A 25291-nucleotide genomic window follows, 5' to 3' on the forward strand; every position below is an offset into this window, starting at 1 on the left:
ATAATAGACTACATATACTTAAAAAGGTATATATTATATGTATAAATTTTGTATATGCAATATGTTTTTTAAATTTTATGTGTGTAATGACTTACAGAATGTGAAGGTATATAAAAGTTTTACATAGTACTCAGTGTATGTGATTTATTGTGTGATGCTGATGCTGAGATTTGTATTTTATTTATTTAATACTATATCTTTTAAACACAAGAGCAAGGTCAAAATGTAATATTAAATATAATGAAAACAGTAAAATTGAACAGCAAGCAGTAACTAATCTTCACAAAAATCTCAACAGATTTACTATCTTGGTTTCATTTAGAAAGTAGAAAATTAGAAAATCAACTCAGAAAGGTTAATTAACATATGCAAAGTCATACAACTACAGAGCAGTGGAACAAGATCTGAATTCACATCTGTCACCAAAATTCTCTCATTCTTCTATACCAGTGGTTCTTAGACTTTAACATGCATCAGAATCATCAAAGGGCTTGTTAAAACACACATTGCAGGGCCCCACTTGATGCTGCTGATTCAGAAACAGGGCTTTGAGAACTGGCAGTCTATATGAAGGTGCTTCTCAGATGTAGAAAGAAGGAGAAAAGAGGAAGCAGGCTCATCTCATGACTAGTTCAGAGTAAAGTGCTTTGTCATTAAAAACACAATTCCCAGAGCCACACTGCCTTAAATCCTGGCTCCATTACTCATGCAATGTATATTCCTCTTTACCTAATACTCTCTTCTGTAAAATGGTGATAAGAATAGTTCTAACCTCACAATGAGACTTACAAGGGCCAAGATGCTTAAGATACTTAGAACTAGGTCTGGCATGTTGTATATACTCAGCAAGTGATAATTGTTACCATCACAACTTGCCAATCTGTTTAAGATTCCTGAGTATTAAAACTTCCTTTAGAAGACATATTGAGGGATGCCTGGGTGGCTCAGTTGGTTAAGCAGCTGCCTTCGGCTCAGGTCATGATACCAGGGTCCTGGGATGGAGTCCCCCATTGGGCTCTTTGCTCAGCAGGGAGCATGCTTCTCTCTCTCCCTCTGCCTGCCACTCTGCCTGCTTGTGCTCTTGCTCTCTCTCTGTCAAATAAATAAATAAAATCTTTTTAAAAAATAGAAGACCTATTGATTTATATAATTGTAATTTTCTGACAAAGAAATACAAAGAAAGGAAAGAGATACACAAATTGACAGAGGAAAATTTCTGAAACTAAATTAAGAAAAAAAATTCTATTGCATGATTTCCTGTATAACAGTGGCTGAAATTTTCAAGCCATGTTTTGTAAAGACACAGACCATATTTCTAATAGGTGATTCTTATATTGATCTTTCATAAATCCTGATAGCATAACATAACAGTAAATCATAAATCAGTGAAGAGATTTCTGAAGTGAGTTGGAGTAATAGGTCCTGGGAACTTTGCTTTAAGATGATTTAGCCTCTATATGGTACAAAAAAAAAGTTTAGATGAATAAAGAGTGAGCATATCTGTTGGACTCTTTGAAGTATTAGCTGTTATCTATCGTATAGACTTATCAAAAATGCTGGATCATGGTTGATTCCTCATTGAGTCTTCTAACAATGAAGATGTTGGTCGAAATGTGAGTAATATGAGAAATCAAGGGTTCAAATATACCACTCTGTTTAGCAAATTTAAGAACCAAAGTCTTTTTTTCACAGAGAAAAATGGTCAATACACTTCATATTTGCGAGTATTATGGACCATTTAATATACAAGTTGGATAAATAGAAAGAAAGAGAACATGACAGACATGAAAAAGAGAGGGAGGAAGGGAGGGGAGAGAGAGGGAGGGAGGGAAAGAGAGATATTAATTTTCCCTACAGAAAAGTATTATGAAACTTTTCAATGAGAGGAAAGCCCAGACATAAAGATGAAGAGTATCAGCAAGAGACAGTACAAGTTAGTTTAGACTGATAGATACATAGATAAATTTAGAATGTTTTCCATTGCTAATATTACAACACAAACAAGACTTTTTTTTATGTAGTCTGTAGTGATGAAAGTAGGTCTCTCTTACTAAAAATAAAAATTATTTTTACCTTGGTAAAACTTCAGAAGGACCTTCCCATCCAGTGACAGATCTAATTCTCATAGTTCAACCATCTACAAGAACACACCTATTTTCACTACATTTTTGAAAGGCTCTAATCTCTAAGGAACATCCTCCCAATATCATTTCTACAGTAATTCAGAATTTTAATGTATTTTATAATTCAAAAGAAATTAAAATTAGCATTAATCTAACAAATCTTTCAAAAGTTATAACACAACTTGAAATTCCACAGATATATGTAAATCCATGAAACTTAATGTAGCTTCTATTTTTATAAAGTCCAGAAGCATTGTTCTGCCTTTAGCTTAGACCAACACTAACCCATTTTCAGGAAGGGAGTGAATTATAATTTGCTTTTTCGGTCCTATGAGAAAAAACTTGGATTACTTTACATTATAATACTTTAATGTTTGTGATGTCTTTTAGAGACATCATATTCACCAGTATTTACAGTATCTGAAACACTGAAATGTCCCAGGAGTAGGAATGGAAGTTCTGAGGGCTTTTATACGCTTCCTGTTGCTAAGGTAACCACATCCTTGATATCCATGTGTTTGACATGTCACTCTCATTTTGTGTCTGGCTCTCAGAGAGCCAGCACTAGTGCATGGCATAAAAAAAGAAAGAAAGAAAGAGAAAAAAAGAAATAAAAACAAGACAAAAGACATTGGAAATTGTTCCTTCTTAAAGGTTTTTTTCTTTTTTTCTTTTGAATAATAAACTTTCTCAAGTTATTGCTGAAATCCTTAAATTCTTAAATTGAATTCATGTAGAGATTTAATAAGAAATTAAGAATTAATAGGAGTCTTCTAAAGATAAGATTATTAAACATTATCAGAAAATATGAAAAACCCCACAAGTTTATGCATGATCAACTGTAGAATAACATTCATGCGTGTACCAAAAGAAAAGGAATACTGAGAGTGTGTGAACTATTCAATAAACTCAATGAACTGCTATAAAAAGTTCTTTAAACTTTAAATATACCTACCATAAATGCTTAAATATCAAAGTCAGTTCAACCATAAAAATGGATCAACATAAAACATGTTTAAGAGAAAGGCAATTTATTTTTATGCATTACATATGAACTGATCTATTACTACTTGATCACTATTTAAAGCAAAAATTTTTCCACATTCTGGTTCCTTTAGAAATAAAATATATTTAGGTTTAAATCAATACAAAAAGCATATTTCAGTAATTTTAAAATTATTATTTATAAGTACTATGAAAAATTTAGAGATATTTTCATAAGCCTCCAAGTAAAATCAAACAAATAAACATTGTATACCTTTTTTTATATAAATCTGATGGCATAATATACAATGCAAGAGATAAGAAAATTATCGGGTAACATCATTGTTTTTCTGAATGTTAGTCAAAGCTATTATCATTTCTAATTTTAGTTTTCATGTTTCAATAATAACATAAAATTCAAAGGTTTATATCTGTCCTTTTGCAGAGGTCAGAAATACAGCAACTTCTTTTAATTTAGCATAATCTTTGGTACCCAGCATAAATAGTGGCCTAGTTTCCATACTTCTTTTTTAAGTCCTTGTCTTCCCAACAACCCATCAGCACCTGATAATTCCTCCTAGTCATTGCCTACACAGATTGAGCCAAAGCTTAAATTGCTCAATGTGAAGTACAGAAAGGGCTTCAGTGTCACCCAGCAATGTTAATATAGGGACAAATGGTCAAAAAGTGAATTGCATTACAGAGGACACTTTCAATACAATATAAATACTGTATCATCATTTTAGCATCTTGGCCAGCTACCGCCAAGATTTAACACTACAATATTTTTCTTAAAAAGAAAAAAAGGTTATTGAAAAACTCATGATAGCAAAGTTCAAATAATAGGTTTAACATTAGAACAAAGTTATTTAAAAAAAAAAAACAAACTAATTCCAATCAATAGATTCCGGGCATAATAAAGAACACAAACAAGAGTGTCAAATTGAGTAGAAAATACTGATAAAATTTGGTTTTCATTATGCATAGACATAATGTTTTTGTAGTCAGAGAGCACTAATAGCTACTATTTGGGAACATGGAAAATGTTGATGAGTTGCTGAGTTTTGATGAAAATTAAAGAAATATGAGACTGGTATTCATCACAATTCAGATTGTTATTAACTGGGTGAGTCAGTATAAGATTTCTTTAAACAAGATTTCCTTACTAATCATCTATAAGATTTCTTTACAAACTTAAAAAAATATATACTGGTATAGAAAAGTGGTAGAGAAAAAAAACCCACAAGAAATTAGAGGTCCATTTAATGCTTTTGTGAGTATATGCTTCTCACCAGGTGGTCCAATTTCATATTAGGTAAGTAAAGTTTCAATAAAAATGAACAAGGAGGACACTTCTGTCCTTGGCTGAAATTGAAACAAAGGGACTGGATTTACCCTCCTGACTGAAACAACCGAAACAAGTGAACAAAATATAAAGGTTTTGAAGATACTGGCCATCAGGCAATGAAGGACAGTGATTCCTGATGGACAGAAAACAAGTAAGGTTGGTGCTATAATTACCTCAGTTTAAAGCCTCAAGAGGGTTTGGAAGCAGCAGGACAGTAAGGAAGAGCCCAGATGGAACTGGCACAATCCCTGATGTGAATCTCAGAGTTGAGATTCTGGAGAGAGCAAGGGTGAATTTTCAGGAAATGGTACCAAAGATGGGAGATATGTGCACAGAGAAAGTATCAGATCTGTAGAGGGTCCTCCTGGAGGATATAGCTGAATATTGATGACAACATGAGTGTAAGAAAATACCCAATGGTGGGAAAAGAATCATCCTAAATGATTAGAAGAAACAGTACTTGTGCCCATTTAGGACTAAGAATGTGCCTGTTTCCACTAGCCAGACTGAAAAAACTTCATAATATATGGGCCATTTAGATAGAGCACATATGAGGGCTTTTTCTAAGCTAATGTAGGTGTAGATTAATAGCTGCTCTATTCCCACTGAAAAAAAAAACTAACTTAAAAGAAGGGCCCCAAAAGATCAAACTCCTTTTTAGTACTTAGCTAAATTCCATAACAAAGCACAGAAAAATTTATAGAAATGCAAAATTACTCAGCATCCAACAAGGTTAATTTCATGATTTGTAATCAGGAAAATATGACACATAATGAAGAAAAATATCAATCAGTTGAACTTGATGCAAAATTATTGTTAAAAATAGCAGATAATGTAATTAAAATAATCCTTATAGTTTTCTTCCATCTATTTAAAAAGTTAAGTAGAGAATTAGAGGATATATAAAAGACCCAAATCAAACTTCTAGATATGAAACTATAATGTCTGAAATGAAAAATACACTGGATGAGAGTACTTACAGCCTATATGTTGCAAAAGAAAAGAGAAGAAAATACTAGTGACCTTGAAGATATGGCAAGAGAAACTATTCAAAATGAAATACACAGAAAAATGATTTAAAAATAAACATAGCTCATTTTTTTGAGTATCAAAGCTCAATGGTTGTTAGTATATTTACAGAGCTGTATACTAGAAAAAATTGAATGATACACTGTAGTAAATTCTTTGGCGTGTGAATCATATTTTGATAGAACAATTTTTTAAAAATTGGGCTGTGGTGAGGTGCCTGGGTGGCTCAGTGTGTTAAAGCCTCTGCCTTCGGCTCAGGTCATGATCCCAGGGCCCTGAGATTGAGCCTCTACTCAAGCTCTCTGCTCGCCGGGGAGCCTGCTTCTTCCTCTCTCTCTCTCTTCCTGCCACTCTGCCTACTTGTGATCTCTGTCTGCCAAATAAATAAATAAAACCTTAAAAAAAAAAAAAGAAAAAATATTGAGCTGTGGGAAACTTCAAGGGACCTAATATACATGTATGGACCCCCCAAAAGAGAGAAAGGAGAAAAAACAGAAAAGAAAAATTTGTAGAAATTAATAAAAATCTTCTAAATTCTATGAAAAGTATAAATCCAGAGATCCAATAAACTCCACAAATTGCAAGTACAATAAAAAAATGAAATTAAGATATATTATAATCAAATTGTTCAAAATGAGAGATAAGAGGAAAATCTCAGAAGCAATTTTTTAAAAGCAAAAAAATTAAAAAGGTTTAACAGAAGTGCAGGGGGAAAAAAGAAGGACAGCAGATTTCTCATGAAAAACAATGTAAGCAAAAAGTCAGTGGAGTAACATTTCTAAAGTATTGAAGAAAATATTTATCTTAGAATCAAGTAGAATTAATTCCTCAATTTTATTCTTCTCTTTCAAGTTGTGGTCACATATGGATTTTGGAATTAGCTTATTAATTTCTAAAACAAAACAAAACAAAAAGACAGAGACAGAATACTCAAATTACTAAAATCAAAAATTAAAAAGGAGCCCCTGGCTGGCTCAGTCAATAGAGCATGTGACTTGATCTCAGGGTTATGAGTTTAAAACCTACATTAGGTATAGAGCTTACAATGAAGGAAGGAAGGAAGGAAGAAAGAAAAGAAGGAAGGAAGGAAGAAATTGAAGATAACATCACTACCAATCTTATGAAGTGCAAAAGATTATAAGAGACTACTATGAACAATTATATGCCACAAATTAATATAACTTAGAAAGGGTAGGAAAAGAATCACTCCCCATATACTGAAAGACACAAATTATTGAAACTCACAGGTTCTGGTTCAAGATAGCAATATAGGAAGATCCTGAATTCTACTCTTCCCACATACACACAAATCTACACCAACTATGAATCACATTTTCGTCTGAAACAAACCTAAAAACTGGCAGAGTTACCAATCCACATTAGGCAAATGAAAGTGAAACCACTTTGAAACTGGCAGGAAAGACTGAGACAATAAACCCCATTTGGGGCACGGCAACTCACAATTGGGAGGGAACCCAATCCTGGAACTTCTCCCTGGGGATGGAAGGGTTCATACCCCAAACTTTAAGACCAGCACCTGAGAGAAATGACTGCCCAGAACATCTGGCTTTAAAACCAATGAAGCTTGGAGTCACATGTGGCTGTGGTTAAGTGAGGGACATTTTAAAGAATCCGTATGCAGACTCACCCATGGGATACATGTCACATGCTCTCTCTGCCATACTGCAGAGAACCTGTGTCTCCCAGAGGGAGATTTTACACATACCTAGAGACCCAATTTTTGTAGCTACAACCTTAGTCACCTGGCTCAGGAGGCCAGAGGAGTTGTATTCTTGGGTCCCATTGGACTATCACAATCAGAGAGATATTTCTTGGCAGACTACAACTCCCAAGGCACTGCACAGTTAAGAGACTGAAATATACTCCAGTCTTTCTAAAAAGAAGTCTATTTGCTTGTCTGGGAGCTTTGGCCTAAGGAAGGTTTCTGATCTGGTACAACTTATAGGGACCAAGGAGGGGCTCTCAGGGAACAGAGGCTGATAAAGGCAATATTTGCACTCTCCCTCTGCCTCATTCCAGATAACTGCTATCTTATAGGAAAAAAAGCTTATAATTATATAATTATATATATGTATATAATTATATAATTATAATTATAATTAGGGCACCTTGTCTGGTGCCCTAATTTTTGCCACTGCTGCCACGTTAACTTCCACATCACTTCAATCTGGTAGCAATAGAGCATCGGATCACAAGTTCTATAGGACTAAATCAATGGAGAAAGAGATCTGAAACAGTTACCACCCTCAGGGCACAACAAGAGACAACATTCCCAGGAGCTCTTTATGTACAGAGGCCTATTAGCTTATCATCATCACTGCAGCCTGAGGGGCAGGCCTTTAATTAAACACAGATCTAAGGGTTAGCTGTAAACCTTTCCTGACACCTCACAGAATGAACACTATATTTGGGCTCTCCTTCTGCCGTGTTCCAGAGTGCCAGCATTTTCTTGGAGGTGAGCTCTTATACATGTCTGATACCCCAGTTTTTATATGGTGTCCTAATTTTGTGACTGCTGCCAAGGGGATACTCCTTGACTATCAGACTCTAGTGGCAATAGGGCTTATATTCTTGAGTCCTAGAGGACTAAAACAATTAGGGAGATAATTCTTGGCAGGCTACCCTCCTCAAGGCACTGCACAGACAGCAGGCTGAAACTCACCCCTAGCATCTCCATCGGAGAAGTTTACTGAGCTTCAGCTTTAGGGGACGTCTCCAGGCTTGGCATGCAAGTCTAGAGGCTATGGAAGTCTCTCAGGAAATGTAGACTGGTGAACAGCATCTTTGCAATGCCTCTCTTCCTCTGTACAGCTTACTGGTTATCTCCCAGAAAGCAACCTGTGCCGCACCTGGAGCCCCAATTTATGTGACTTCTTCCCAGTGGACAACTCCAGATTGTCTGGTCCTGTTCCTGGTCCTACAGAAATGTATGTACTTGCAATCTTTAAAAGATTGTTTGAGGGTGTAAACTCTAATCAGCCTGAATCTAAATGCTGACCAAGATCCTATTCTTGGGACCCCGACTAGTCTCAGCCTACCTGCAACTACTGGGGGCTACAAAAATAAAATATTCACCTTGGGCAATCACAAAAGTTAGGGAGACACACAACAGCTAGAGCAGGCTTGACCAGTAAGTTTCATCTTTTTAACAAGGCCAAATATTTAAGACTAAGAGAAGTGACTATTTCTCTAATGCATAGAGGTCAACACAAAGAGTTATGCAAAATGGAGGAACAGAGTATGTTCCACACAACAAAGAAAATCTCAAAAAAAAAGAAAAAACACAACAACAACAAAACACAACAGCCTAATGAAATGGAGATAAGTAATTTACTCAAAGAATTCAAAGTATGATCATAAAATTGTTCACTAAAGCTGCAAGAAGAATGTATGAACAAAATGAGCACTTTGAAAAATAAGAAATATGAGAAAGTTCCAAACAGAAGCCACAGAACTCAAGAATGCAATAACTGAATTAAAAAATAAAATAAAAGTAGACTAGAGGCATTCAACAACTGATTAGATAAAGCAGAAGAAAGGATCAGTGAATATGAAGACAGAGCAGAGGAATTCACCCAATCAGAACAGAAAAGAAAAAGAGAGAGAGAGAATTTTTAAAAAGTGAAGATAGTTTGAGTTTATGGGATATCAAATGGATGAACATTCACATTATAGGCCTCTTAGAAGAAAAAAAAAAGGAAAAAAAATGCAGAAAATTCATTGGAACAAATAATTACTGAAAACTTCCCTAATCTGGGGAAAGAAATAGACATCAAGATACAGGAAGTCCAGAGAGTCCCAAATGAGATGAACCCAAAGCAATCCACACAAAGACACATTATAATTAAAATGTCAAAAGCTAAAGACAGGAAATAATCTTAAAGCCAGGAGGAGAAAAGCAACTGGTTACCTATAAGGGAACCTTATATAACTATAAAAGGAGATATTTCAGCAGAAACTTTGAAGGCAAGGAGCAAGTGGCATGATAGATGCAAAGTGAAAAGAAAAAAAAAAAAAAGTCCAGCAGAGAATACTCTAACTAGCAGTTGTGATTCAGAATTAAAGAGAAGATAAAGACTTTTAAAAACAAACAAAAGCTAAAGGAATGTCTCACCATTAAACAGGTTTACAAAAAATGTTAAAGGAACTTCTCTAAGCTAAAAAAAAAGGGCACTAATTAGTAAAAAAATATTAAAAAAGTATAAATCTCACTCATAAAGGCAAATATATAGTAAAGCTAGTATATTAATCACAACATTAAGATGAAGATTAAAAAGACAAAAGTAGCAAAAATAACTGTAAAAACAATACTTAAGGGATATCTATGATAAAAACATGTTTAAACATGATATCTAAAACAAAATGTGGGGGGGGGGAGTAAAAATGTAGAGTTTTAAAATGCACTTAAACTTAAGTAAACTTAAGTAAACTTAAGTAAACTTAAAATAGATTGTTATAAGTTATAGTAAGAAATTTTCTTGGTAGGGGCACCTGGGTGGCTCAGTGGGTTAAAGCCTCTGCCTTCGGCTCAGGTCATGATCTCAGGGTCCTGGGATTGAGCCCTGCATTGGGCTCTCTGCTCAGTGGGGAGCCTGCTTCCTCCCTCTCTTTCTGCCTGCCTCTCTGCCCACTTGTGGTCTCTGTTTGTTAAATAAATAAATAATATTGAAAAAAAAATTTTTCTTGGTAATCACCAAGCAAAAACATATAGTAGATGCAGGGAAGATAATAAAAAAGGAATCTAAACATAACACTAAAGAAAGTCATCAAACCAGAAAGGAAGAGATCAAGAGAAGGAGACAGAAACAGAGAAAAACTACAAAATAGGCAGAAAACAACAAAATGAGAATAAGTACCTACCTATCGATAATTACTTTAAATGTAATGGAGTAAATTTTCCAATCAAAAGGCAGTGGTTGAACAAATTAAAAAGAAATCCATCCATATCCTGCCTATAAGAGATACACTTTAAAACTAGACATACACAGACTGAGAGTGAATGGGTAAAAAAGCTATTCCATGAAAATGAAAACCAAAAGAATGCTGGGGTGGCTGTACTTATATCCCACAAAATAGACTTTAAAACAAAGGCTAATAAGAGATAAAAAGCATTACATATTGATTAAGGGATCAATTCAATTAGAAAATGATACATTTGTAAATATTTGTGCTCCCAACACAGTAGCATCTGAATATTAATAATATTAATAAACCTAAGGGAGAAAAAGAGACAGCAATATCATAATAGTAGAGGACTTTAATACCCAACTTATATCAATAAATACATTATCCATACATAAAGTCAATAAGAAAACACTGGCTTCAAATGACTTATTAGACCTGATGGACTTAATAGATATATACAGAACATTCCATTGAAAAGTAACAGAATACACATTCTTCTCAAGTACGCATGAAATAGTCTCCAGGACAGATAATATCTTAGGCAACATACAAAAAAATCTTAATAATATTTTTGTTTCAAGTTTTTATTTAATTCTAGTTAGTTAACATATAATATAATATTGGTTTTAGGAGTAAAACTTAGGGAATCATCACATATATAACACACAGTGCTTATCACAAAGGTCAACTTAAAATTGAATTGATATGAGGCACCTTTTCCAACCACAATGGTCTGAAACTAGAAATCAATTATAACACAAAACTAGAAAATTCAGAAATATGTGAAGACAAACAAGATTTTACTAAACAACCAGTCCAAAATGAACTCAAAGGCAAAAATAAAAATAGCTTGAGACAAACAGAAAGTAAATACAGCATACTAAAATTTCTGGGATGGAGCAAAAGAAATTTTAAGGGAGAAGGTCACAGTGATAAATGCTACCTCAAGAAAAAAAGAACAATTTTAAATTACCTACCTTTAAACTTTAAAGGGGATAGAAAAAGAAGAAAAATAATGTGCAAAATTAGTGGAAGGTAATAAACACTGAAGCATAAAGAAATAGAGACTGATCGCTTCTCAGCCTTTTGGCTAAGATCAAGTGAGGAAATAGAGACTGAAAAGATCAATAAAATCAAGAACTGACTCTTTGAAAAGATAAACAAAACTGACAAACCTTTAGACTCACCAAGGGGGAAAAAAAAAAAAGACAGAGGTCTCAAATAAATAAAATCAGAAATGAAAGAACAGACATTATAACTGATATTATAGATATACAAAGAATTATACAATACTACTATGAACAATTTTTGCCAATAAGTTGTGCAACCAAGAAGAAATGGTTAAATTCCTAGAAACATCACCTTCAAAGACTACATCATAAAGGAGTAGAAAACTTGTACAGACTGATTACTAGTAAGGAAATTGAAATAGTAATTTAAAAAACTGCCTATAAACCAAAGTTCAGGATCAGACAATTTTACTAGTAAATTCTGACAAACATTCAAAGAAGAATTAATACCAATCTTTCTCAAAGTATTCCAAAAATAGAAGAGGAAGGCACACTTTCAAGCTCTTTTTCTGAGGCCAATGTTAACTTGATACTAAAATCAGATAAGGATACCATAAAAAAAGAAAATTACAGGCTAATATACCTGATGAACACATATACTTAACAAACATCCTTAACAAAATCTTAGCAAATCAAATTCAGCAATTTTTTGAAAGGATCATACTTGCTGATTAAGTGATATTTATTCCAAGGACAGAAGAAGGGTTCAACATCTGCAAATAATTGCTGTGATACAACATATAATCCAAATCAATGATGAAAATCATATGATCATCTCAATAGATACAGAAAAAACACTTCACAAAATTTAACATACAAATATGAGAAAAACTCTCAATAAAATGAGTGTAGAGGTAATGCACCTCAACATAATAAAGACTATATATGAACAAGTCCATGGTCAACATCATATTCAATGATGAAAAGTTAAAAGCTTTTCCTATCATATTCAATGATGAAAAGCTGAAACCTTTTCCTTTAGGATCTGGAATAGGGATGCTCACTCTCACCACTTTTTTCAACATAGATTTGGAAATCTTAGACATAGCAATTAGGCAAGAAAACTAAAAGTCATCCAAATTTGAAAGAAAGTAAGTCTCATTATTTACAGATGATATATTATTTATTGAAAACCCTGAACAGTCCACCAAAAACTGTTAAAACTAATAAATAAATTCAGTAAAATTGCAAGATATAAAGTCAACATACAGAGATCTGTTGCATTATCTTTCATGCCAATGGGCCTCAAAAGAAAGCTGGGGTAGTGATTCTCATATCAGATAAATTAGTTTTTAAGCTAAAGACAGTAGTCATGATAAAGAAGGACAGTACATCATTCTTAAAGCGTCTATTCGCCAAGAAGATCTAACAAATGTAAATATTTATACCCTCAATATGGGAGAAGCCAACTACATAAAACAACTGTTAATCAAGATAAAGAGTCATATTGATATGAATACATTAACAGTAGGGGATCTTAACACACCACTCTCAGTAACAGACAGATCATCCAAGCAGAAAACCAATAAAGAAACAGAGCATTTAATGACACATTAGACCAGACGGAACTCATACATATATAAAGAACATTCCACCCTAAAACAACAGAATACTCATTCTTCTCAAGTGCACATGGAAATTTCTCCAGAATAGACCACATACTTGGTCAAAATCAGGGCTCAACTGATACCTAAAGATTGAGATTATTCCCTGCATATTCTCAGATTACAATGCTTTGAAACTGGAACTCAATCACAAGAAAAAGTATGGAAGGAATTCAAACATTTGGAAGCTAAAGACCACTCTGCTTAAAAATGTTTGGATCAACCTGGAAATCAAAGAACTTAAACAATTCTTGAAAACCAATGAGAATGAAGACACATCAGTACAAAACCTATAGGATGTGGCAAAGGCCATCCTAAGGGGGAAATACATAGCCATCCAAGCCTCACTCAAAAAATTGAAAAATCCAGAATACACCAGATCTCTTTACACCTTGAAGAACTAGAGAGTCAACAACAGATTAACCCAACCCCACACACAAGAAGGGAAATAATCAGGATTAGAGCAGAGATCAATGAGATAGAAACTAGAGATAGAGATACAGTAGAACACATCAACAAAACTAGAAGTTGGTTTTTTGAAAGAATCAGTAAGATTGATAAACCACTGACCAAACTAATCCAAAAGAAAAGAGGGAGGAACCAAATTAATAAAATTATGAATGAAAGGGAGAGATCATGACTAACACCAAAGAAATAGAAACAATCATCAGGAATTATTATAAACGGTTATATGCCATTAAGTTAAGCAACCTAGACAAAATGGATGCATTCCTGGAAACCTATAAACTTCCAAAACTGAATCAGGGAGAAATTGACAACCTGAATAGACAAATATCTAGTAACGAGATTGAAGCAGTGATCAAAAACCTCCCAAAAAACAAGAGCCCAGGACCTGATGGATTCCCTGGAGAATTCTATCAAATATTCAAAGAAGAAATAATACCTATTCTCCTGAAGCTGTTTCAAAAATTAGAAACAGAAGAAAAACTTCCAGACTCTTTTTATGAAGCCAGCATTACCTGATCCCCAAAACAGGCAAAGACCCCACCAAAAAGGAGAATTTCAGACCAATATCCCTGATGAATATGGATGCCAAGATTCTCAACAAGATCCTAGCTAATAGGATTCAACAGTACATTAAAAAGATTATCCACCATGACCAGATGGGATTTACCCATGGGATGCAAGCATGGTTCCTCATTCGCAAATCAGTCAATGTGATAGAAGAAAATCAGTAAGAGAAGGAGAAGAACCACATGGTCCTCTCAATCGATGCAGAAAAAGCATATGACAAATACAGCATCAATTCCTGATTAAAACCCTTCAAGTATAGGGATAGAGGGAACATTCCTCAACTTCATAAAATCTATGAAAATCCCACAGTAAATATCATCCTCAATGGAGAAAAGCTGACAGCCTTCCTTTTGAGATCAGGAGCATGACAGGATGTCCATTCTCGCCACTGTTGTTCAACAAAGTACTAGAAGTCCTAGCAACAGCAATCAGACAACAAAAAGAAATAAAATGTATTCAAATTGGCAAAGAAGAAATAAAACCCTGTCTCTTCACAGATAACATGGTACTTTATATGGAAAACCTAAAAGACTCCACCCCCAAACTATGAGAACTCATACAGCAATTCAGTAATGTGACAGGATACAAAATCAATGTACAGAAATCAGTTGCTTTCTTATACACTAACAATGAACATATAGAAAGGGAAATGAGAGAATTGATTCCATTTACTATAGCACCAAGAACCATAAGATACCTGGGAATAAAACTAACCAAAGAGGTAAACGATCTGTACTAGAGGAAATACAGAACACTCATGAAAGAAATTGAAGGAGACACAAAAAGATGGAAGAGTATTCCATGCTCATGCATTGGAAGAATAAACATTGTTAAAATGACTAGACTGCATAAAACAATCTATACTTTCAATGTCATCCCGATCAAAATCCACCACTATTTTTCAAAGAGCTGGAACAAACAATCCTAAAATTTGTATGGAACCAGAAGAGACCCCGAATTGCTAAGGAAATGTTGAAAAAGAAAAACAAAAATGGGGGCATCGCGTTGCCTGATTTCAAGCTTTACTACAAAGCTTTGATCACCAAGACAGCATGGTACTGGCACAAAAACAGACACATATACCAGTGGAACAGAGTAGAGAGCCCAGGTATGGACCCTCAACTCTATGGCCAAATAATCTTTGACAAAGCAGGAAAAAAACATACAGTGGAAAAAAAGACAGTCTCTTCAATAAATGGCACTGGGAAAATTGGACTGCTATGTACAGAAGAATGATACTCAACCATTCTCTTACACCACACACAAAGATAAACTCGAAGTGGATAAAAGACCTCAAGGTGAGGCAGGAGTCCATCAAAAGCCTAGAGGAGAACATAGGCAGTAACCTCTTTGACATAAGCCATAGCAAATTCTTTTAAGACATGTCCCCAAAAGCAAAGGAAACAAAAGTGAAAATGAACTTTTGGGACTCCATCAAGATAAAAAGCTTCTGCACAGCAAAGGAAACAGTCAACAAAATAAAGGCAACCTACAGAATAGGAGAAGATATTCATAAATGACACTACACACAAAGAGCTGATAACCAAGATCTATAAAGAACACCCCAAACTCAACACACAAAAAACAGATAATCATGTCAAAAAATGGGCAGAAGATATGAACAGACAATTCTCCAAAGATGACATGCAAATGGCTAACAGGCACATGAAAAAACATTCATCATCATTAACCATCAGGGCGATTAAAATCAAAACCACACTGAGATACAACTTACACCAGTTAGAATGGCCAAAATCAACAAGACAGTAAACAGCAAATGTTGGAGAAGATGTGGAGAAAGGGGAACCTTCTTAACACTGTTGGTAGAAATGCAAGTTGTTGCAGCCACTTTGGAAAACAGTGTGGAGATTCCTTAAGAAATTAAAAATAGAGCTACCCTATGACCCTACAATTGCACTACTGGGTATTTACCCCAAAGATACAGATGTAGTGAAAAGAAGGGCCATCTGTATCCCAATGCTCATAGCAACAATGGCCACATCACCTAACTGTGGAAAGAACCAAGATGCCCTTCAACAGACAAATGGACAAAGAAGATATGGTCCATATATACAATGGAGTATTATGCCTCCATCAGAAAGGATGAATATCCAACATTTGTATCAACATGGATGGGACTGGAGGAGGTTATACTGAGTTAAATAAGTCAAGCAGAGAGAGTCAATTATCATATGGTTTCACTTACTTATGGAGCATAAGGAATAACACAGAGGACATTGGGAGATGAAGATGAGCAGTGAGTTGGGGGAAATCGAATGGGGAGACAAATCATGAGAGACTGTGGACTCTGAGAAACAAACTGAGGGTTTTGGAGGGGAGGTGGGTGGGGATTGGGTGAGCCTGGTGGTGGGTATTATGGAGGACACATATTGCATGGAGCACTGGGTGTGGTGCATAAATAATGAATCATGGAACACACACACACAAAATTAAATTAAATTAAAGAAATCTGTTGCATTTTATACACTAATAACAAACTTTCAGAAAGAGAAATTAAGAAACCAATCCCATTTACAATTGCATTTAAAGACATTAAATATGTAGAAATAAAGACCTGCACTCTGAAAACTGTAAGATTTTGATAAATGTAAAATGACACAAACAAATGGAAAGATATACTATGGTCATATATAGAAGGAATTAATATTGTTAAAATGTTCATACTACTCAAAGCATTATACAGATTCAGTGAAATCCCTATGAAAATTCTTATAGAAATTAAGTGAACAATTCTAAATTTTGTATGGAACCACAAAAAGACCCTGAATAGTCAAAGCAATCCTCTTCTTCTTCTTCTTTTTTTTTTTAAGATTTATTTATTTATTTTGAGAGAGAGAGAGCACAAGTGGGAGGGGCAGAGGGAGAAGGAGAGAGACTATCAAGCAGACTCCATGCTCAGTGCTTGACATGGGGCTCAATCTCATGACCCTAAGATCACTACCTGAGCTGAAACCAAGAGTGAGATGCTTAACTGACTGTGCCACCCAAGTGCCCCTAGTCAAAGCAATTTGAAAAGAACAAAGCTGGAGGCAACAGATTCTCTCACTTTAAATCACATTACTTAGCTTATTAATTAAATCAAGTGGTATTGACATAAAAGCAAACAGAATAGTCAATGGAATGGAACAGAGAGCCTAGAAATAAAATCATGCATATGTGGCCATTTAAATTATAACAAAAAAGCCAAGAACATACAGTGGGGAAAGTCATTATCTTCAATAAATGGTGTTGGGAAATGTGGACACCTACATGCAAAAGAGTGAATGGCCTACTCTCTTTTATCATATAAAAGTTAATAAAGTAAAAAATAAACAAATAGTACTACATCACACTGCGAAGTTCTGTGTAACAAAGGAAATTGACCACAAAACGAAAAGACAACCTTCTGAATGGGAAAATAATTTGCAAGTCCTATATCTGATAACAGGCTAATAGCTAAAATATAAAAAGAACTCACAACTTAATAGCAAAACAAAAACAAAATTAAAAACTAAACATCTGATTAAAAAATGGGCAGAGGACTTTAGGAGAAGGGAAAATTGAAGGGGTAGAAAGATGAAGAATGAAAGATTCCAGGAAACAAATGGAGAGTTTTAGAGGAGATGAATGGGGGGATGGGTGAGTCTGGTGATAGGTATTAAGGAGGGCATGGATTGCATGGAGCATTGGGTGTTATATGCAAACAATGAATCATGGAACACTACATCAAAAACTACTGATACACTGTATGATGACTAACATAACAAAAAAAAAAAAAAAAAAGAAAAGTTCTACAACTATTGAAAAAAATGGGCAGAGGATCTCAATAGACATTTTTTCCAAAGAAGGCATACAGATGGCCAACAGACACATGAGAAGATGCTCAGTATCACTAATATCAGAAAATACAAATCAAAACCACAATAAGACATCACTTTACACACGCCATTTGGTTAGTATAAAAAAGACAAGAAATAACAAGAGTCTCAAGAATGTAGAAAATTGAAGTCCCAGGACACTGCTGGGGGAAATCGAAATTGATAAAGCCACTATGGAAAACAATATGAAAATTTCTCAGAAACATTAAAATAAAACTACCATGCAATCTGGCAATTCAATTTCTGGGCACTTATCCAAAGAAAACAAAAATACTGACTTGAAAAGATATTGCACACTCATGTTTACTGCAGCATTATTTATAATAGCCAAGATATGGAAACAATATAACTGTCCATTGACAGATGAATCAATAAGAAAATCACACACACACACACACACACACACACACACACACACGGGAATATTATTCAGTCATCAAAAAGAATGAACTGTTGTCATTTGTAACAACATAGATGGACCTTGACAGCCTTATGCTAAATTAAATAACTCAAACAGAAAGAGAGAGAGAGAGAGAGAGAGAATGTAATCTCACTTACATTTGGAATCTAAAAAAACAAAACCAAAATCAAAAAGTCAAGCTTGGGGCGCCTGGGTGGCTCAGGGGGTTAAAGCCTTTGCCTTTGGCTCAGGTCATGATCTCAGGGACCCAGGATTGAGCCCTGCATTGGGCTCTCTGCTCAGCGGGGAGCCTGCTTCCCCCCTCTCTCTCTGCCTGCCTCTCTACCTACTTGTGATCTCTGTCTGTCAAATAAATAAATAAAATCTTTTTTAAAAATGTCAAGCTCATAAATACAGACAACAGATTGGGGGTTGCCAGAAGCAGGCGCTGGAGTGTGGGCAAAATGAGTAAAGGGAATCAAAAGGTACAAATTTCTAGTTATATGATAAATAATTCATTAGGGTGTAGAACAGCATGGCCAGTGTAGTTAATAAATAATATTGGGCATTTGAAAGTTGCTAAACCAATAATTCCGACCAGTTTTCATCACAAGAAAAAACAAATTCTGTAAACATGTATGGTGATGGATATTAACTTATTGTAGTTATCATTTTGCAATATATACAAATATCAAATATTATGTGTACACTTGAAGTTAATATAATGTACATCAATCATACATCAGTCAAAAAAATTTTTTTAATTAAAATCACATGAAGAGGGGCACTGGGATGGCTCAGTCACTTAAGTGGTCAACTCTTGATTTTGGCTCAGGTCATGATCTCAGGGTTGTGAATTGAGTCCTGCATCAGACTCCTCACTGAGTGTGGAGCTGGGTTAAGATTTTCTCTCTCCGGGCACCTGGGTGGCTCAGTGGGTTAAGCCGCTGCCTTCAGCTCAGGTCATGATCTCAGGGTCCTGGGATCGAGTCCCACATCAGGCTCTCTGCTCAGCGGAGAGCCTGCTTCCCTTCCTCTCTCTCTGCCTGCCTCTCTTGTGATTTCTCTCTGTCAAATAAATAAATAAAATCTTTAAAAAAAAAAAAAAAGATTTTCTCTCTCCCCCTCCCTCTGCCCCTACCCTGCCACTTGCACACACTCTTTCATTCTGAAAAAAAAACAAAAAACAAAAAACAAAACAAACAAAAAAACATGAAAAAAACTATGAACCTAAATGGATTTACTGGTGAATTCTACCAAACATTCAAAGAAAAATTAATACCAAATCTTCACAGACACTTCCAAAAATTTGAAGAGGAAGGCATACTTCTAACACATTCTCTGAGGCGCCTATTACCATGATATCAAAGCCCAAGATTCATGAGAAACAAAAACTACCAAATGATACTAATTTTTATATAGATGCAAAAAATCCTTAACAAAATACTACCAAACCAAACTTAGCAACATACAAAAGATTTATGAATTTCAGATAAGTTGTACTCCAAGAAATAAAGGGTGATTTAACTTTCAAAAATCAATTAATGTAACACACTATATTATTAGAAAAAAATATGATCACCTTAATAGATACAAAAAAAGCATTTGACAAAATCCACACCCTTTCATAACAAAAATAATCCTCAAATTAGAAATAGAAACTTTTCAACTTAATAAGCAGGGTCTACAAAACTGCACAGCTAGCCATTACACTTAACAGTGAAAAATTGAAAGCTTTTCCCTAAGATTAGAAAAAGTCAAGGATTTTTTTGCATAATTGTAGATTTCTATATGTTTGGAATATTTTACATAACTCTTTTGATGCAATTATACTTAAAATATGTTGTAATATTAAATATCTGTCAAATGCTTATTGGCAACATAATAATCTATTAATTGATGTACTATAATTTATTTAAATAATATTCATATTGGAAAATATGGTTATTTTAAAATTTTCTTTTATTTTTTAAAGAGTATATTTGTTTGTTTGTTTAAGAGAGAGAGAGAGTATGAGTGATGGGAGCAGCAGAGGGACAAGCAGACTCCTCACTAAGCATGGAGTCCTGTACAGGCCTCAATCCCTGCACCCTGAGATCATGACATGAGCTGAAATCTGATGCTTAACTGATTAAACAACACAGGCACCCCTAAGACTTTCTTTCGTAAACAGTATTACGCAAGTGGGCATGCTGGGTCCAATACTAGGAGAGCTTTCAAAGACTTGATTTATTTGCCCGAATTTTTCCCAGTAAATTTGCACTAATTTATAATTCCTCCAGAACTTTGAGTAATATTTTAAAATTTTAACACTTCTACAGAACAAATATAGAAGCTAGAAGTTCATTGTTTTCTTAACTTGCACTTTAATTGATAGCGAATATATCATGTTTATTGGCTATTTGTACTTTGTGTTTTAGATTGCTCATAGTTTTATATTTTTGTAATATTAAATAATTTTATCATACTTTATGAAAAAGTATCAACACAATATCACATTTATTAATAGTATTCTCTCATTCTTTAAATATACTGTAACATTTTTCACAAAGTAAATTTAAATTTTCAGGAAATCAAAGTCATTTTCTTTATGAGTTCTCAATATTTATTAAATATTCATCAATACTTTAAAAATTTTGTTTCATTTGTAACTCTTTAATCCACGGAATTTATTTTGATAAATGATATAAATTTAAGGTTATAATCTGAGTTTTTAAAAACAGATGGCCCATTTTCTCACACATTTTTACAAAATAAACCCTTCTTTGTGATAAAGACATGCACATGCACACACACACACACACACACACACACACACACACTCTCTCAATAAATGGTAGTTTGCAGAATAATAGTAGTATCTGCTGTTAAGAAACATTACCTAAATCAGGAACAAAGCAAAACAAGTTATGTGTGTTCTCTCAATGTTACACTGATGCACTGAATAACAGGCCCACCCACAGAGTATTTAATTCATAAGGGAAATGCAACTTCCTTTGATACATTATTTATTAGTCAGGGTTTAGGTTATGAAATTACATGTTAATTTCTAATTTGGATGGATAGAGATGTTATCGATTTTTATCCTAGAAGATTCACATTTTTATCACCAAAATTTATGATTTTATTGTCATGTAGAACTTTAAAGAATTTTATATATAAATTAGTAATTTTATTCTAACACTTTTCTTCAGACTATAGTAAACAGTTCCTTAAATGATCTTTGAACCAGCTTTATAGCTCATTGGTCTCATCATTACTGATGTAAATAGACAAGTACATCTTTGACATATACTCCTCTTGATTTTTATGACACCCATATTTATATAATAGTTATAACTTTTAAAAAATTAACTTACACTTCTGTATCTATGTAAAAATGTTAAAAATCAAATATTTTAATATTTATTATTTATTAATTTTTATTCTTTCTGTGCTATTTAGATTATTGTTCTTGTTATTTGTGCTCTTTTTAGGCTTTTATAATTGTCCTTTTCTCTTTGTATTGTTCTGTTTATTTCTATCTTCATATGTGATCTGAAGGATCATATCTGATTTTTATTCGAATTTAGTTATTTTATTTTTCAACATATTTCGTGCTTAAATCTAATTTTAAACATCAAAGATAAATATAAGCCAAGTAATTAAAAAAATTTATTAACATTTAATGTATTATTTGCCCCAGGGGTACAGGTCTGTGAATCATTAGGCTTACACATTTCACAGTACTCACCGTAGCATATGCCCTCCCCAATGTCCATAACCCAACCACCTTATCCCTACTCTCTACCCTCGAGCAACCCTCAGTTTATTTTGTGAGATTAAGAGTCTCTTAGGGTTTGTCTCCATCTTGTTTCATTTTCTTTTCTTTCCCTACCCGCCAAACCCCCTGCCCTGCCTCTCGAATTCCTCATATCAGAGAGATCATACGATACTTGTTTTTCTCTGATTGACTTATTTTTCTCAGCATTACTACCCTCTAGTTCCATTCACATATTTGCAAATAGCAAGATTTCATTTTTTTTATTATAAGCCAAGTAATTTATCAGAAGTTTAAAATCCTCTTTCCTGACAATGACTCTACCCCAACTCATCCTTACTTGATCTATTATAAGAGAACCTGGAATTTTAGACTCTGACTATTGAGATTGTATTATTATTTTCATATTACATATGGTTTCATTCAAAAATAAAATCTGAATTATATTTGATCATCATAATTAAAACAATGTTAATTACTAATAATATTCTATGAGCTATGCAGAGCATTTAAAATATATTTGATCACTAAATTATTCTCTCAGATTGGTTCCATACTTTTTCCAATTAAGACAAAACATTCTGAGGCTTAAAGAAAGTTAGTGCACAGGGCCACAAATTTCTAAGTGTTCCACCTAAGAATTGAATATAATCGTGTCTTTCCAGAACATATGCACCAAACTACCAAGTGATATTGCTTCTTAGTTTAGATTCAACTACATGTTTATTTGATCTCAGTGCTTATCATCAGACATAGTCTGCATGTTCCCCATATTTTAATTTTTAATTTTCCTCCATTATTTAGTTAGGTATAATATATTGTTAAGATTTTTATTTCTAAAGAAGAAACATTGGAAAATATATTCTAATATGTTATATTTAGAAGTTTATGTTTCTACTGATTTTTATGTTTTAATGATAGCTCACTGATGAATAAAAGTTACACATCATAATCTTATTTCCTTTCAATCCAGTAGATTTTGCTCCAATGTGTCCTATAATGTCATCTTGTAAACAGAAAATATGGTACTGGCCTAATTTTTTTATCACCATTTTATTTTTGTACCCAAATGCTAATTATTCAATTAAAAAATAGTATGAGGTAATTATAACATTTTGAGATGTATCCAGAATGTTCTCTTCTCATTATTTTCTTCTTCATCATTTGATTACTAGTTCTGTTCCATTTGTTTTATATTTCCTAAAATTGTTCCTTTTCCTTCCCACTAACTGAAATATATATTTCAACTTTATTTCTTTTGTCATTTTTCGAATACCAGAGATCTTCTCAAGTGCATCTTACATTTCGTGGATAAATTTATTCCATTAGGTTAGTATTATCTGATTGCTTTTTTGTTTATATTCTTATAATTTCTCTTCGTTATCTACAAACTTCCCATACAACCACAATGATATGATATTGGAAGTCAATCACAAGGAAAAACTGAAATAGAAACAACAACAACAAACAAACACAAAACACAAACATATGGAGGTTCAACAATATGCTCCTAAATAGCCCATGGATCAACAAAGAAATCAATGAGGAAATTTAAAAAAAATACGTGGAGACAAATAACATTTAAAAGACAGCATATCAAAAGCTTTGGGATAGAATGAACACAGTTGCTACAGGGAAATCTAAAGTTATATAGACTTAGCACAAGAAATAAGAAAAATTCAAATAAACAATATAACCTCACATCTAAAAGAACTGGAAAAAGAAAAACAAAGCCCAAAGCTAGTAGAAGGACTGGAACAAAAAGATCAGAGCAGAAATAAATGAAATAGAGACTAAAAAAGCAATAGAAAAGATCCATGAAACCAAGAGCTGATTCTTTGAAAAGATAAACAAAATTGCTAAAATTTTAACCAGACTCATCAAGGAAAAAAAAAAGAGAAAGCTCAAATAAATAAAATCAGAAAGCAAATGCCACAGAAAAACAAGTATAAGAGAATACTACAAAAAAATTATATGTCAACAAATTTAAAAACCTAGACGAAATGGATAAATTTTTAGAAACATACAACTTCCAAAACCAAATCAGGAAAAAATAGAAAATGTGAAAAGACCAATTACTAGTGACAAAATTGAATCAGTAATCAAACATTCCCAACAAACAAAAGCTCAGGACTAAATGGATTCACAGGTGAATTCTACCTAACATTTAAAGAACAGAAAATACTTATCTCAAAGTATTCTAAAACAATATACGTGGGAGAAAGGCTTCCAAATACAAGACCAACATTACCTTGATACCAAAACTAGACAAAGACGAAGGAAGGAAGGAAGGAAGGAAGGAAGGAAGGAAGGAAGGAAGGAAGGAAGGAAAAGAAAGGAAAAGAAAAGAAAAGAAAAGGCCAATATCCCTAATGAACAATGAGGCAAAACCCCTCAAAATATTAGCAAACCACATTCAATAATACATGAAAAGGATCATTCACCATGATCAAATGAGATTTATTCCAGGGATGTAAGTAAGGATGGTTCAATATTTGTAAATCAATAAACATGATACACCACATCAACAAAATGAAGGATACAAAGCATATGATCATCTCAATAGATGCATTAAACAGCATTTCACAAAATTCAACATCTCTATGTGATAAAATTTCTGAACTAAGTGGATATAGAGAGAACATACCTCAATATAATAAAGGCCTTTTATGACATATGCACAGATAACATCACACTAAATGATGAAAAACTGAGAACTTTTTCTCTAAGATCAAGAACAAGATAAGGATGTCCACTTACCTTTTATTCAACATAGTACTAGTCACAACAATTGGATGAGAAGAAATAAAAGGCATCCAAATTGGTAAGGAAGACATTAAACTGTTGCTATTTGTAGATGACATAATACTATACATGGCCCTAAATTCCACCAAAAAAAAAAAAAAAAAAAACTATTGGATGTAATAAATGAATTCAGTAAATTTGCTGGATACAAGAATAATACACAGAAATTGGGTTACATTTCTGCTCATTAATAACAAAGTCAGAGAAATTAAGAAAATAATTTCATTTATACTTGTGCCAAAAAATAAAATATCTAGGAATAAACTCAACCAAGGAGGTGAAACACCTGTGCTCTGAGAACTATAAAGCACTGAAGAAAGAAATTGAAG

This window comes from Meles meles, chromosome 5, assembly GCF_922984935.1.
Source record: "Meles meles chromosome 5, mMelMel3.1 paternal haplotype, whole genome shotgun sequence".
Lineage (NCBI taxonomy): Eukaryota > Metazoa > Chordata > Mammalia > Carnivora > Mustelidae > Meles > Meles meles.